Source organism: Zingiber officinale, chromosome 3B (genome assembly GCF_018446385.1).
Source record: "Zingiber officinale cultivar Zhangliang chromosome 3B, Zo_v1.1, whole genome shotgun sequence".
NCBI classification, from domain to species: domain Eukaryota; kingdom Viridiplantae; phylum Streptophyta; class Magnoliopsida; order Zingiberales; family Zingiberaceae; genus Zingiber; species Zingiber officinale.
Window position 1 is genome coordinate 45,136,686 of NC_055991.1, and position 16,432 is coordinate 45,153,117.

Here is a 16,432-nt window from a genome sequence, read left to right on the forward strand (position 1 = left end):
GGGGAGATTGTTGGTGCGGGAAGCATCCAACGATCAAACCTAAGTTTTGATAATGGCAAAGGATTCAAAGTTAAGGTGTGTTGTGATCTAACATGTCTGTCAAGTGTTTTAGGAAAAGACCTAACTATGGTTAGGCAAGGTAAAACCCCTAGGGGGCGGTAACCCTAGGTCATAGGGGGTGATAACCCTATGCGGAAAGTCTTGGTGAGTCGAGTGCTTCAGGCAAAAGTCCTAGGGGGGTAACCCTAGGTGGAAAGTCCTGGTGTCGCGAACCAGATGAAAGACTGGACCAGTCGGGAAGCGGAAGTCTAGCAGAAAGTTCGGAAGCATCGAGCATCGAGCAAAAGTCCAGTCGATCTGGAGGATCGCACTAGCATCAGGTAAACTGTAGGACCGTTGGGCCGGCTAGGAGGGGGTTGTTGGATATCCTGCTAACACAAAAAAGAAAACAAGCCCTCCTCGAACTCTTTAGGCTAACACTTGCATAATTAAGTTAAGCAGATAAATTAAAAGCATAAAGAAAAGCGAGGCACAAAAGATTTACTTGGTTACAACCGATGTGGTTGTTAATCCAAGGAAGATTAAGCTCAATAAAACTCCTTCTGGCGGAGAAGCCTCGTACATCGTTGAAGTGCAGAAAACAGAAGCTTAGACTAAAAGAGAGTGTGCAAGCACTGGATTTACAATCAGTGAGTTCTGTTTAAGCTTCTGGACCAAGGCTATATTTATAGTCTTGGTCCGGGCGCCTGGAAGGGTTCCGGGCTCCCTGAGGGGATAAATTTTATCCCCCAACGGTCGGATCGAGTCAAAACTCGATCCTGTTGAAAAGTCGATTCCGGGCGCCCGGAATGGTTCCGGGCACCCGGAGCCCTAAGGTCAACATAAGTTGACTTTTTGACTCCAGTTCAGCTCGTCTCGGTCCGGGTCTGTTCACTCCGGCTCCGTTTGCTTGGGTGATCTCGGCCTTCCGGAATAGGGCTCACCCGAACCCATGTTCCGGACATCTCGAGCGTGCTTCCCTCCGGCTTCTCGTCCCTCGGAATTACCGCGTGTTCCTTCTCGTCCACCAGCGTACTCATCCACAGTCTTCATCCCTCAGTCGCACCCCGTGCCGACCTTCGCGCTAGCTGCGTCTCTTGCTCCCCGAGCAATCTTCCGCTCCGGCTTTCGTCCCTCGGAACCACCGCGCGCGCTTCCTTCTCGTCCGCCGGTGTACTCTTCCGCAGCACCTCGTCCCTCGGACGCACCGCGTGCCGTCCTTCTCGCTAGCTGTGTCTTCCGCTCGAGTACCTGTGCTCCTAAGCTCCTGCACACTTAGACACAAGGTTAAATACACACAGGACCTAACTTAACTTGTTGTTCACACCAAAACAACCTTGGGGTTCCAACAATCTCCCCCTTTTTGGTGTGATCAACCCAAGTTAAGCTAGGGACAAAAATAGATATGAAATTAAACAGTTTATTGCAATAACATGCAACATGATAGAAAAAATTAAATTTTAACAGAATTTAATAGAAAATTTCAATTTTCTCTACCTCCCCCTAGACTTATACTTTCTCTTCTCCCCCTTTGATCACAATAAAAATGGGGTTTCAAGAAAAACAATCTAAGGGTTAAAGACTTAGAAAAAAAATATCTCTAAACAAAAAGAATTTCTAAGTCATTAAGATCCTTTTAGAACAATTTCGAGAACTTTGAAAATTTTGCAATAATTTTCACCAAAAAAAAATCATTCTAAGCCCAAATATTTATGCAAGAAAATTTAGCAAAATTGATAACGTAAAAAATTTTCTTTGCATTTATTTAATTATTGTTCTAATGCTCTTTATCAACAGGATTTAAATTTCCATTTTAATTTATCAAAATTTCTTAAATCACACTGTTTCAAATTTAAAACCACAAATATTAAACATGCAACAATTTGTATCATGTTAATTTCTATTATTTTTTGAATTTCAACTTCACAAAAATATTCAAATAGCATAAATTCTAACTTGATAAAATTCCTCAATAATATAAAAAAATCTTTCAGCAATGTGCAAAATTCGTTTGAAAGAATATTTTGTAATTTGCCAGAATTTTTTAACAATAAGAATTTGCAGGAATCTATTAATAATAGGTTTCTTAATCCGAAAATATTTTTCGATGAATCAATTTCTAATTCATAAAACTTTTTCAATAAAGTAATTTGTAATTCCAAATTTTTAGGACCATAAAAAGTTTTCGATAATATTTCTAAGTTGCATAATTCTTTCGAAAAACTTCTTTGTGATTCACAAAAGTTTTTTAGCAAAGTTTCCAACTTGCAAAATTCTTTTGTTAAGATATTTTGAAATTCGAAGAACTCTTTCGATAATATTTCAAATTTGCAGGATAAGTTTGACAATTGATTTTCTAATATAAAAAACTCTTTAGATGATTCGCAAAAATTTTCAGGCAATTCTTCGATTGAATCATTCAATTGATCAGAGGTTCGAGTCCATACCTAACTTACCTTGTCAGTAATTGATTCTCCCCCTATCGAGTTGCTTTCTTCCGAAGATTCTCCCCCTTCATCGATCTCGGGATGTACTTCGGCTGTTGTAGTACTTACACCGATTTCGGACTCTTCTGTCGGTGGCTCGGTGTCTATTGAGGTGTCAGCTTCTGAAGGTTCTTCGTAGAGCTGCAAGAACTTTTCCCAAAGTTCTTTTGCGCTTTCATAATCTGCGACCTTTTTGAAATCTTCCTTTGGTATTACATTCAGAAGATAATATTTTGCCCGCCCATTTGCCATAGACTCCTCACGTTGCTTTTCGTTCCAGTGGCGTAGATCGAGTCCTTCTCCGTTCGTGTTCTTTGGTTCTTCATAACCAAATTTCATTATTAAAGAAATACCAGAATCTGAGTTAAGGTATACCTTCATGTTTTGTTTCCAGATGGAAAACTCCCCCTAGAATGCAGGTGGGTAGTCGCTAGCTCCGGCCATCGTTTTTGTTGCGTCAGACGGCGGTTAGTCCTTCTGAGGCGTACTCGGCTCTGATACCACTTGTAGGACCGTTGGGCCGGCTAGGAGGGGGTTGTTGGATATCCTGCTAACACAAAAAAGAAAACAACCCCTCCTCGAACTCTTTAGGGTAACACTTGCATAATTAAGTTAAGCAGATAAATTAAAAGCATAAAGAAAAGCGAGGCACAAAAGATTTACTTGGTTACAACCGATGTGGTTGTTAATCCAAGGAAGATTAAGCTCAATAAAACTCCTTATGGCGGAGAAGCCTCGTACAGCGTTGAAGTGTAGAAAACAGAAGCTTAGACTAAAAGAGAGTGTGCAAGCACTGGATTTACAATCAGTGAGTTCTGTTTAAGCTTCTGGACCAAGGCTATATTTATAGTCTTGGTCCGGGCGCCTGGAAGGGTTCCGGGCGCCCTTGGGGGGATAAATTTTATCCCCCAACGGTCGGATCGAGTCAAAACTCGATCCTGTTGAAAAGTCGATTCCGGGCGCCCGGAAGGGTTCCGGGCGCCCCGGTCGGTTCCGGGGGGCCGGAATGGTTCCGGGCGCCCGGAGCCCTAAGGTCAACATAAGTTGACTTTTTGACTCCGGTTAAGCTCGTCTCGGTCCGGGTTTGTTCGCTCCGGCTCCGTTTGCTTGGGTGATCTTGGCCTTCCAGAATAGGGCTCACCCGAACCCATGTTCCGGCCTTCTCGAGCGTGCTTCCCTCCGGCTTCTCGTCCCTCGAAATTACCGCGTGTTCCTTCTCGTCCACCAGCGTACTCATCCACAGTCTTCGTCCCTCAGTCGCACCCCGTGCCGACCTTCGCGCTAGCTACGTCTCTTGCTCCCCGAGCAATCTTCCGCTCCGGCTTTCGTCCCTCGGAACCACCGCGCGCGCTTCCTTCTCGTCCGCCGGTGTACTCTTCCACAGCACCTCGTCCCTCGGACGCACCGCGTGCCGTCCTTCTCGCTAGCTGCGTCTTTCGCTCGAGTACCTGTGCTCCTAAGCTCCTGCACACTTAAACACAAGGTTAAATACACACAGGACCTAACTTAACTTGTTGTTCACACCAAAATAACCTTGGGGTTCCAACAATATCTTGTAAGACCGTTGGGCCGACTAGGAGGGGTTGTTGGATATCCTGCTAACACAAAAAGGAAAACAAACCCTCCTCGAACTCTTTAGGCTAACACTTGCATAATTAAGTTAAGCAGATAAATTAAAAGCATAAAGAAAAGCGAGGCACAAAAGATTTACTTGGTTACAACCGATGTGGTTGTTAATCCAAGGAAAATTAAGCTCAATAAAACTCCTTCTGGCGGAGAAGCCTCGTACAGCGTTGAAGTGCAGAAAACAGAAGCTTAGACTAAAAGAGAGTGTGCAAGCACTGGATTTACAATCAATGAGTTCTGTTTAAGCTTCTGGACCAAGTCTATATTTATAGTCTTGGTCCGGGTGCCTGGAAGGGTTCCAGGCGCCCTGGGGGAGATAAATTTTATCCCCCAACGGTCGGATCGAGTCAAAACTCGATCCTGTTGAAAAGTCGATTCCGGGCGCCCGGAAGGGTTCCGGGCGCCCCGGTCGGTTCCGGGCGCCCGGAGCCCTAAGGTCAACATAAGTTGACTTTTCGACTCCGGTTCAACTCGTCTCAGTTCGGCTCGTCTTGGTCCGGGTCTGTTCGCTCCGGCTCCGCTAGCTTGGGTGATCTCTGCCATCCGGAATAGGACTAACCCGAACCCATCTTCTGGTCTTCTCGAGCGTGCTTCCTTCCGGCTTCTCGTCCCTCGGAATTGACGCGTGTTCCTTCTCGTCCACCAGGGTACTCATCCGCAGACTTCGTCCCTCGGTCGCACCCCGTGCCGACCTTCGCGCTAGCTGCGTCTCTTGCTCCCCGAGCAATCTTCCGCTCTGGCTTTCGTACCTCGGAACCACTGCGCGCACTTCCTTCTCGTCCGCAGGTGTACTCTTCCGCAGCACCTCGTCCCTCGGACGCACAGCGTGCCGTCCTTCTCGCTAGCTGCGTCTTCCGCTCGAGTACCTGTGCTCCTAAGTTCTTGCACACTTAGACACAAGGTTAGAAACAACGCAGGACCTAACTTAACTTGTTGATTACACCAAAACAACCTTGGGGTTCCAACAATCTCCCCCTTTTTGGTGTGATCAACCCAAGTTAAGGTAGGGTCAAAAATAGATATGTAATTAAACAATTTATTGCAAAAACATGCAACATGATAGAAGTAATTAAATTTCAAACATTCCAAATTTTAATTTTCAATTTTTCAATTTTCAATTTTCTACCTCCCCCTAGACTTATACTTTCCTTCTCCCCCTTTGATCACAATAAAAATGGGGAACAACTAAAATCTAAGGGTTGACATTTAAAAAAAATTTGAAAATATATTTCAATAATTTTCAAGGAAATATTTATAAGTCAAGACAAATTTCTAAGTCAAGAAAAAATTTCAAGTATTCGTCATCAATAATTAAACACTTTCTAAGCCGAAAAATTTATGCAAGAAAATTTAAAAAAAACTGATAGCATAAAAAAAAATTTTCTATGCATGTATTTATTTTATACTGATACTTATATCAACAAGTTTTAAATTTCCATTTCAATTTTTCATAACTTCTCAAATTACACTTTTTCAAAATTAAAGTCACAGATATTAAACATGCAATAATTTGTATCATGTTAATTTCTATTATTTTTTGAATTGCAACTTCACAAAAATATTCAAATAGCATAGATTCTAACTTGATAAAATTTTTCGACAATATAAAAAATTCTTTCGCCAATGTGCAAAATTCGTTTGAAAGAATATTTTGTAATTTGCCAGAATTTTTTAACAATAAGAATTTGCAGGAATCTATTAATAATAGGTTTCTTAATCCGAAAATATTTTTCGATGAATCAATTTCTAATTCATAAAACTTTTTCAATAAAGTAATTTATAATTCCAAATTTTTAGGACCATAAAAAGTTTTCGATAATATTTCTAAGTTGCATAATTCTTTCGAAAAATTCTTTGTGATTCTCAAAAGTTTTTTAGCAAGGTTTCCAACTTGCAAAATTCTTTTGTTAAGATATTTTGAAATTCGAAGAACTTTTTTGATAATATTTCAAATTTGCAGGATAAGTTTGACAATTGATTTTCTAATATAAAAAACTCTTTCGATGATTCGCAAAAATTTTCAGGCAATTCTTCGATTGAATCATTCAATTGATCAGAGGTTCGAGTCCATACCTGACTTACCTTGTCAGTAATTGATTCTCCCCCTATCGAGTTGCTTTCTTCCGAAGATTCTCCCCCTTCATCGATCTCGGGATGTATTTCGGCTGTTGTAGTACTTACCTCGATTTCGGACTCTTCTGTCGGCGGCTCGGTGTCTATTGAGGTGTCATCTTCTGAAGGTTCTTCGTAGAGCTACAAGAACTTTTCCCAAAGTTCTTTTGCGCTTTCATAATCTGCGACCTTTTTGAAATCTTCCTTTGGTATTACATTTAGAAGATAATATTTTGCTCGCCCATTTGCCATAGACTCCTCACGTTGCTTTTCGTTCCAGAGGCGTAGATCGAGTCCTTCTCCGTTCATGCTCTTTGGTTCTTCATAACCAAATTTCATTATTAAAGAAATATCAGAATCAGAGTTAAGGTATACCTCCATGTTTTGTTTCCAGATGGAAAACTCCCCCTCGAATGCAGGTGGGTAGTCGCTAGCTCCGGCCATCGTTTTGTTGCTTCAGACGGCGGTTAGTCCTTCTGAGGCGTAGTCGGCTCTGATACCACTTGTAAGACCGTTGGACCAGCTAGGAGGGGGTTGTTGGATATCCTGCTAACACAAAAAGGAAAACAAACCCTCCTCGAACTCTTTAGGCTAACACTTGCATAATTAAGTTAAGCAGATAAATTAAAAGCATAAAGAAAAGCGAGGCACAAAAGATTTACTTGGTTACAACCGATGTGGTTGTTAATCCAAGGAAAATTAAGCTCAATAAAACTCCTTCTGGCGGAGAAGCCTCGTACAGCGTTGAAGTGCAGAAAACAGAAGCTTAGACTAAAAGAGAGTGTGCAAGCACTGGATTTACAATCAGTGAGTTCTGTTTAAGCTTCTGGACCAAGGCTATATTTATAGTCTTAGTCCGGGTGCCTGGAAGGGTTCCGGGCGCCCTGGGGGGGATAAATTTTATCCCCCAACGGTCTTACAAGAAAAAAAATTGATAGCATGAAAAAAAAATTTCTATGCATGTATTTATTTTATACTGATACTTATATCAACAAGTTTAAATTTCCATTTTAATTTATCTGCTTAAGTTAATTATGCAAGTGTTAGCCTAAAGAGTTCGAGGAGGGTTTGTTTTCCTTTTTGTGTTAGCAGGATATCCAACAACCCCCTCCTAGCCGGCCCAACGATCTTACATAAACCTCCTGAGTGGAGTAGGTGAGGACGCGTTCCCCGTAGAGGGACTAGTAGGCGTCGGGTCGACATAGGGTTTTCGGTTGGAAATCTGAAGTCAGACCCGAACAGTCCGGAGACTGTCATTATATTCTGTTATCATATTTACTGTTGTTTTGTGCTAACTTTGTTTTGCAGGGTATGTGTTTGGGACTAACACTTTTGCAGGACCAAAGGAGCACAAGTTAACCTTGGATGAACAGTGTTCGAGGCGCCTCCATGGAGCTTGGAGGCGCCTCGGGTGCGAGCCAGGAAAAGCCAATGCAGCAGACTGGAGGCGCCTTGAATGAAGCTCAAGGCGCCTTGGACCGAATGCTGAAGGCGCCTTGGAGAGGCTGAAGGCGCCTTGAACCAGATAGAGTTCGACCAGGTCTGTGCTGATCCACGCGTGTGACTCGGCGGGCTGGAGGCGCCTTGAGAGGGTTTGAAGGCACCTTGAACACAGTATAAATAAAGGTCTCAAGGCAGCAGCTAATACAACTCATTCCAAGTGATCCTCTTGCTGCGTGCTGCTAAATCGACGACCCGGAAGTGCTGCGACTTGACACCGACGACCCGGAGCTTCGCTTTTTCATCCATGGTTGTCGGTATAAGATTTCTGGTTTAAATTAAGATGTAAATTGTTATACTTGTAAACCTTATCGAGCTTATAGTTGTTGCCCACAGAAAGCGATCAAGGATCGATCTAGGCTCCGAACGAAGTAAATCCTCGTGTTCTTTCTGTTTGTTTTTCTTTATTCTGCTGCGTGTTTTAACTCCGATAGTTTTACGATTCCGAATCGAGTGAAAGCCACGAGCGCTATTCATCCCCCCCTCTAGCGCTTCTCGATCCAACACGGTCAATCCCTTTGACCCACTTGGACTTTTCTTCGTGCCAAGTATCCGGTCAATCCCTTTGACCTACTTGGACTTCCTAACACCAGATGTCTGATCAAACTTGATCCATCTTGATTTCCTATGCTTGGCTTCACTCACCAGGACTTTCACCTAGTTTCACTTACTAGGATTTTCCTTCTGCCTAGCTTCACTCACTAGGACTTCTCATTTTCCTGGCTTCACTCACCAGGACTTTCACCTAGTTTCACTTACTAGGATTTTCCTTTTGCCTAGCTTCACTCACTAGGTCTTTCACCTGGTTTCACTCACCAGGATTTTCCATACTGCCTAGCTTCACTCACTAGGTCTTTCACCTGGCTTGACTCACTAGGATTTTCCAATCAAGTATCCAGTCAACCTTAACCTACTTGACTCTTCTTCACAATCTCCCCACATGAACAATTGCCCCTGCAATCTCCATGTGTTGTTTACATGTATTGTCAAACATCGAAACCCAAACATCAAGACTCGAGCTTGACTTAGTGATAACCATGATTTTACTGCATTATTTTGATTCATATATGCATGGTTTGATGTTGATTTCATAGGTTAAAATCATGGTTACATCATATTTTGTGCATTGTATCTATTTTGGACCTAATTGCAAATTATTATATTTTTCTGTTATTTGATGCTAATATTTTATTCTTATTTTGTAGGCATCAAAGGATCTTGGATTTGGATCTATTTGGACCGAAATTGGGCTCGAATCAGAGCTTAAACGACACGATCAAGCTTTGGAGTATTATGGGTCGTTTATCAAGAATAGGACAGATCTGGACCATCCGTTGAAGATCTGGTCGATCCAACCTAATGGGGAGCAGATATGAGCCATTGATGAAGATCCAGAAGTTTTGATCCAGATCTGAGTTCATCTAGCCATTGATCCAGCCAGATTAATCTGGGTCGTTCATTGAAGATCGGAAGATCTGGGCCATCCAGTGATGATCTGATCGATCCGACCTAAGGGAGGGTAGATCCAGACTCTAGATCAAGATCAATACCTTCAGATCAGATTTTGGGCAAGCTTTCACCGTTGATTTAGCTCCAAATTGCTCCTAGCCGTCTGTTCAGATCCAGATCTGATTTAAATCTGAGAAGCTACAGTAGCATTCCTCTTCGTCGACTCCACAGCGCGCAGCAGCCTCGTCCTCGCGGCAATCTTCCAGATTTCGGCCCCTTTCCTTCTCCAATCACTCTCCCGAGCTTCAATCTCGGTAGTGAGCATCTCGGCGGCATCATCCCGATCTTCTGGAGCCATTGGAGGGTGTTCTCTCCGGTGGAATTTGGCTCGCGGCATCTCCCTTTTCCAGCTCGATTTGGAGGTGGTCCTCCAAATCCGAGCTCCGATTCCCATCAGCAACATTCGGAGGTGGTCTTCCGGTGTTCCTGAGCTTCACTCGACGTTCATCCGCGTTCCACAGCTTTCCATCAGATCCAGAGACAGATTTCCAGATTTTCGGCATTTTCTTGGGTTTAGGGTTGTTTCAGCTCGTCGGGGGTGGTCCGTCGGTGTTGTTGAACCTTCCTTGAGCTGATACGCAGCTGAGACGATCCATTGAGGTCCAAAGTTGGGTGGTTTCGACTTTGGCACTCTTGTGTGACGGCTTGAGTGTGAAACTTGTGGAATTGATTGTGAGAATGGATTGGTTTACCATTTTATTTCATTTTAGTTCTTTTTCTTACTATTTTATAGCTTAGACAGATTTCTTTTAATGTTCGTTATATTTTTATGCAAGTAGTTAGCATTTCTTTCCTTGTTGAAGCTTAGTTTAAGTTTTATTTGTGCTTGGTTAATTATTTAGTGTTTAAGTGCTAAATTAGGTTTACATCTTGCTTTAGATCAGATTTATTTGAGTCTCGTAATTTCATCCTTAGTTTGATGTGTGTTGATGGATTTATCACAACGTAGTGTGACAATGCGTAATGATTTGTTCATTGGCACATAGTTATGCTTTACTCTTGCTTTAGATTAATTTCTTAATTGCTGTGTTTTTCCTCTGTTAGATTTAGATTTAAAGCTTAAACCCCCAACTCCATTTTTATATCGAAACCCCCAAAAAATAGGAATAAAAATACAATCCTAAATTACATCATACTGTTGGTTCCTCGAGAGCGATCCTGGGCTCGTTACTACAACATTATTGTGAAATTAAGGGGTTCAGTGAAATATACATTTGTACAATTTGATTAGCGGATGTGACAGATTTGCTTATCAAATTTTGGCGTTGTTGTCGGGGAGAAGAAAGGAAGGAGAGGTGGCGCTGGTGTGCCCTAGCCGCTGGAAGAGGAAAACGCGAGTCGACCGCTATTGTGCCGTGCGTGAGTAGTTTAGTAGAATTTAAATGAGGCATAGGTGAACCATGCTTGATCACCATAGGTAAACCATGCTTTGTATCTTTTTATTTGAGCTATTGATGATGTTGTATAGTGATGCACAACGTGTAAAAAAAAAAAAAAAAAAAAAAAACAGAAATGAAGAAAAAAAAACAGTAATGAAAATGAAAAAAAAAAAGAAAAACAAAACAAAACAGAAACAGGAAGTAAAAAGAAAAAAAGACAAAAAAAAATGAAAAGAAAAGAAAAAGAGCTTTGACATGTTGTGCTATTTTTGTATTCATATGTTGTAGAACTTTTTGTTAGTGATAATCTTTATTATAGTGACATTGAGATTTTATTGCATATCATTACTGTATTTTCATTGAAAGGCTATAGTAGAGATTGTACACATGTTTATTGTATTTGTAACTTGGTGCTTTGACATGTTGTGCCATTTTTATTCATTTGTTGTAGAATTTTTGTGAGTGACAATTTTTACTTTAGCGATATTGTGGTATTATTGCATATCATGTGTAGATTTTTAGTGTGAAATGCTAGAGTAGGAGTTGTTCACATTTTTATTGTATTGGTGAAAGGTGATAGAATTTTTTATGAGTGACAATCTTTATTGTAGCGATATTTAGATTTTATTGTAGATCATGAGTAGGTGTTTTTTGAAAAGCTATCATAGAGATTGTTCATATTTTTATTGAGTTGTGGAAAGCTAGCTTGGGAGTTTGGATGAGATATATTTTTGGGCATTGTTTTCTTGTACTCATCTATGTAACATTCCAATATATTCATGTCTTCCACTCTTACCTTGCTTTATCTTCTTCATTTCTTTTCTTACCACTATCATTTGCTTTGATTATACATTTCAATAATGCCTTCATTATTTTATTGTGCACTCTTATGTATATAGTGGTGGAGATTAGAAGAAAATCAAGCTAATGGTAGTGCATTTATCATGAGTAGCTTGAGTGAGCTCCACTATTGCATGTATGTGAGAAGAGAGCCACCATCACTTACCTTGTGAGGTTTATTTTATTATCATTCTCAATTTATTGATTGTGGATTGAAATTATCATGTTTGTTAATCAATGTATGAATTGAATAGATGAATGCTTTAGTTATTTGAATTTGACAATTTTAGGTAACTCTCTTTCACTATTTTCTATATATGATTGAAAATTGCTATGGAATGCATCTTTAGGTATCTTTCTTGTTTTATTTACTTGCTCGAGACGAGCAAGAATAAGTGTGGGGGAGTTGATAACTAGCATTTTTATATGTTATTTTGGATCTTGGACTTGATATTTTTACCTTCTCATATGCTTAATTCTGTATTTATATCATGTTTTACGAGTTGAGTTTTATTGCAGCGTTGATATAATTTTTCCTATATTTTCTGGCATTTTATCTAAAATTGTGCATCTTATTTGTAGGGAAGCAATCGGGAAGATCTGGACCATCCATAGAGATTATCCTCATCCAAGTACAATTCATCTCCAATTTGGATCAAGAGAAGAGCCCAATTTGAGATGAATTGTACTTGGATGAGGATAATCTCTATGGATGGTCCAGATCTTCCAGATTGCTTCCCTACAAATAAGATGCACAATTTTAGATAAAATGCCAGAAAATATAGGAAAAATTATATCAACGTTGCAATAAAACTCAACTCATAAAACATGATATAAATACGGAATTAAGCATACGAGAAGGTAAAAATATCAAGTCCAAGATCCAAAATAACATATAAAAATGCTAGTTATCACTTAGTCCAAGCTCAGTCAACTTGGTCAACCTTGACCTGAGGAATATTGTACCAACAAAGACATCTTCAAGTCAGTAATAGCATGCATGCTAGCTGTTTCATTCTCTCAAACATAGTAGTCGATACTAATTAACACATATCTTGCTCATGCAATTGTAGTCAATATAATCATATGAGAGAACTTTGTTGCCCATCCAATGATTGGAAAAGTAAAACTATGAGAAGCAGGAAATTCAATAGGAAAATTTTGAACTAGGTACCACATCCAGTAAAATGAATTTGCAGAAAACCAGCAATGACATTCTTCTAGATAAGAAGCACAAAACTGATACTTCATAGAGATTTTTGCTAAAAAACTTCATGGAGGTGTAATAGATCAGAGTAAAACCTTTTTAAAGGCAGGACACTTTTTGAATGCCAAAATTATATATGTCATCAATATCATAAATCATATAAGTACTTTAAAATAGAACCAGAAAGTAGCGTGGAGATGTAAATCTCATAAGACATTACCCAAACTACCAAAAATAAAATAAAATGGCAGATCTGAACTACTTAATTCCTGCAGCCTAGAAAAGAAGAAGTAGGTCTAATGACTTCAATCATTATAGAAGTAGATTTCCAGTTGACATTAATAAATGAAGTAAAAGAATAGAATGAACCATACCAAGCTTGCCATTGTTGGTGGAAGGCATCGGGTTTTGATCCCAGTTTCATGCATGCCATCTTGTACGTCCTAAGCAAAGAAAGATCAAAACAAAAACTCTCAAACAGAATCAAGTAGAAACCAAGAATCCCTCAGCCACCAGCTTGATTTTAGAGTGTCTTGGTCGATGTTAAGCCTATCTGCTTAAATTCCTAACGAAATCGACAAATCTACAGAAAACCAAAAGAAACAGGCTAAGTAGGAAAAAACTTTGCAGCTTGGTTTCCGAGTCCAGTAGCAGACATCCGAAACTCTCAACCAAGAGGAACGCTGAGTTCATCGCCCATCTATCTAACTCTATTAGACTCCTCTCATCTGTGCAACCCTAAAAATGCCTCACCTGAAGCAATGTCAATGGCATTCTCCTAAAACCCACAGATCTGATCCCCAACTCCAACCCTAGTTAAAAATGGGGATCTGAAACAGTAATAGAAGATTAAAAAAAAAATAAATCTTTTATCCGGAATCAAGGTCGCAGTCCCATGGTAACCTCGGTAAAGCGAAGAAGGGCTCCTCTTCTCACCCAAAGGGAGGAGTTGGAGGAGATGCGGTGTGGTGGGACGGAGAAGCAAGGGCGTCATGTGTTGATCCTGATCGGGAGAGGAAGGGGCGTCGATCTAGGAAGGGGAAGAGGGAGATGAGGCTGAGAGAGATGGTCGGACGACCAGCGGCGAGGAGGAAAGTGGTGGTGGCGTTGCGATAGTATACGGTGGACGACGCGATATAGGTTTAGGTTTGCAGTGAACTTTGTGAAGTGTTGCAAATTTTGACTGGTGGGAAAATTAAATTATTTTATTTTGGTTCATTAACACCGGGTTTTAAAAACCACTGTTAAAATCGGTGTCTATTAACGAAAAAAGGTGCTCATAGACATCGCCTAAAAAATTGATGTCTATGAGCGAAAATCTGCGCTCATAGACACCAGTTTTTTGAAAAACCGATGTAAAATACTCAAAGACATCGATTTTTGCTTAAAACCACTGTTGTTCCACCGATGTCTATGAGAGTTTTTCTTGTAGTGAACGAGTACCTATAACCTTAAATTTTTTATTTGGAAAAGATTGTTATAATTCTTCAGATAAAAACCTAGGGTCTTGGTTGGGATTTAAGGAGCTAGCCTCCCTTTGTGCAGTTGTATGACTTTTTTCACTAGTATTAAGGCAAGAAAATAAATAACTTGTATACAAAAATGGAAAGGAAGAAGTTGGAAGATGGTTACGGAGGCATTGTCGCTATCCGAGAATGGATGTACACAGTGAATCAGCGAAGAAGAAGAAAAGAGAGGGTTGAATGGGTTGAATTTGGCTTCTGGCTGAGGGGGGGGTTTATATAGCGTTTGATCGGTCGATCTAAAAGGGTATCGGTCGATCGATCCCTTAAATTCGGATCATTATGACCTAGTTAGTCAACGTTCAGTTGATCGAACACGATGATCGGTCGACCGATTTATTTACTCTTATAGAGATATAGGTTTGGTGTTCGGTCGATGGAACCGAAGTTCAGTCGACCAAAAATTTCAAGAGTTCTGCGATAATTTAGTTTTTCGGTCGACCGAAAAATAAAATGTGACCATATTACAAGTTATTTGTTTGGTCGATCGTTCGGTCGACGAAAATAATTTAATTAAAATTTAATTAAAATAATTTAGAAAATAATTTAATTAAAATTTAAAAATAATTTTAATTAAGTTTTAAAATAATTTTAATTAAGTTTTAAAATAATTTAATTAAGTTTTTACAATGTTATAATAAGATTTTAAAAATAATTTTAATTAATTTTTAATTAAGTTTTAAAATAATTTTGAAACTAAGTTTTTAATTTTTTAATTAGGTTTTAAAATAGTTTAATAATTTTTTAATTAAGTTTTAAAATAATTTTAATTAATTTTTTTAAAAATGATTTAATTAAGTTTTAAAATGATTTAATTAAAGTTTTAAAAATAGTTTTTTAAATTTTTTAAAAATGATTTAATTAAATTTTAAAAATATTTTTAATTAAGTTTTAAAATAATTTAATTAAGTTTTAAAAGTTTTAAAATGGTTTAATTAAGTTTTAAAAATAGTTTTTTTATTTTTTAAAAAATGATTTAATTAAATTTTTAAAATAATTTTAATTAAGTTTTAAAATAATTTAATTAAATTTTAAAATGTTATAATTAGGTATAAAAATATTTTTTTTGAAAAATGATTTAATTAACTTTTAAAAATATTTATTATTAATTTTATTTTTTAATTTTTTTTTTGTAATTTAGTTATTACGTTTGAAATTTATTAATTAAGTTAAAATTTAAAAAAGTTATTGAACTCATGTTAGATTCAAACTTAGCTTTGGGTTAGTCAAATAGGCTTCCTAAGGATAAGTTTTCAGTTCAATGGTGAGGCATATGACCTTCTTGTATATCAACGGTAGACCACTTGTTGAATACTTTCCAAAATGGTCCTGCAAAAAAAACTTAATACTAAGTTTTGGTCTAACTAGCCCATATTTGACTGGGGTAGCTTCGGTTAGATTGCTAAGTCTAGTGTACTAGGTAAAATACACAAGATTCAGCCTAGACATGCCTTCGACAAAGCTTCCTTGACGTACTATGATCCAAATCCATTCCGATGTTATGTTGTAGGGTTTGGTAAACCTTTTTAACTAACCGTTCTAAGTAAACCTAATCCTAAGTGTGTAAGATTAATTAATCATATTGGTTGAACTATTTTTCTAATTGCTCCCCTTGAGTCATAGCTTAGATATGGTCTATCTAAGTAATGAATTTGATTTTTAGGGATCAAGTAGAGATTTGGTTTAATTAGTTTGGTTAAATATTTTATTTGGACCCATGTTTGGACTTGACTTCTAACATTTTGAATAATTAATGACAAATATGGTTTATTTGTTTGATTTAGTTTATAGCTAAGTCCTGATTTGTTGTACACGAATCATTACGATCGAAGTATCATATTTAGGCACTTGGATCCCAGTTCGAACTTTTCCAACATTTTCTTGAGTTGCTCAACATGATCTTTCAAGTTGGAATTTTCTTCCTCAAGTTTTATAACTTGAGTTGAAGTTCTGACTTGAACTTGGTTAGTTGAGCCACTCAAGTTAACTTGATTCTTAAGGTGGTCTATTTCCTTAAGTAGAAAGTTATTTTGTTTTTTGAATTTTGATAATTTTCTAAACAAACATATAACAACTTTAAGTAAATTTGACTTCGAATAAATCGTTACCATATTTGGACCTTCGGAAACGAATGTGGATCCGTGGCTTCTCTCAGACTCGATGTCAATCTTGGAATCGTTGTAGTTTCTGGACTCGTACTCTTCCTTAAAA

General features: G+C 38.6%; 1 long non-coding RNA gene across 2 annotated transcripts in view; it reads right to left on the reverse strand.

Annotated features, from left to right (window-relative positions):
* The window catches only part of LOC122056450, a 32,298-nt gene extending 18,558 nt beyond the window's left edge, over positions 1 to 13,740 (reverse strand). For both annotated transcript variants that reach the window (XR_006133169.1, XR_006133170.1), the window contains exons 1-2: positions 13,602 to 13,740; positions 13,073 to 13,528 (exon numbers count right to left, since the gene is read on the reverse strand). This is a non-coding gene — a long non-coding RNA (uncharacterized LOC122056450). The remainder of the gene's footprint in view (positions 1 to 13,072; positions 13,529 to 13,601) is intronic.
* Between the last annotated feature and the right edge of the window lie 2,692 nt (positions 13,741 to 16,432).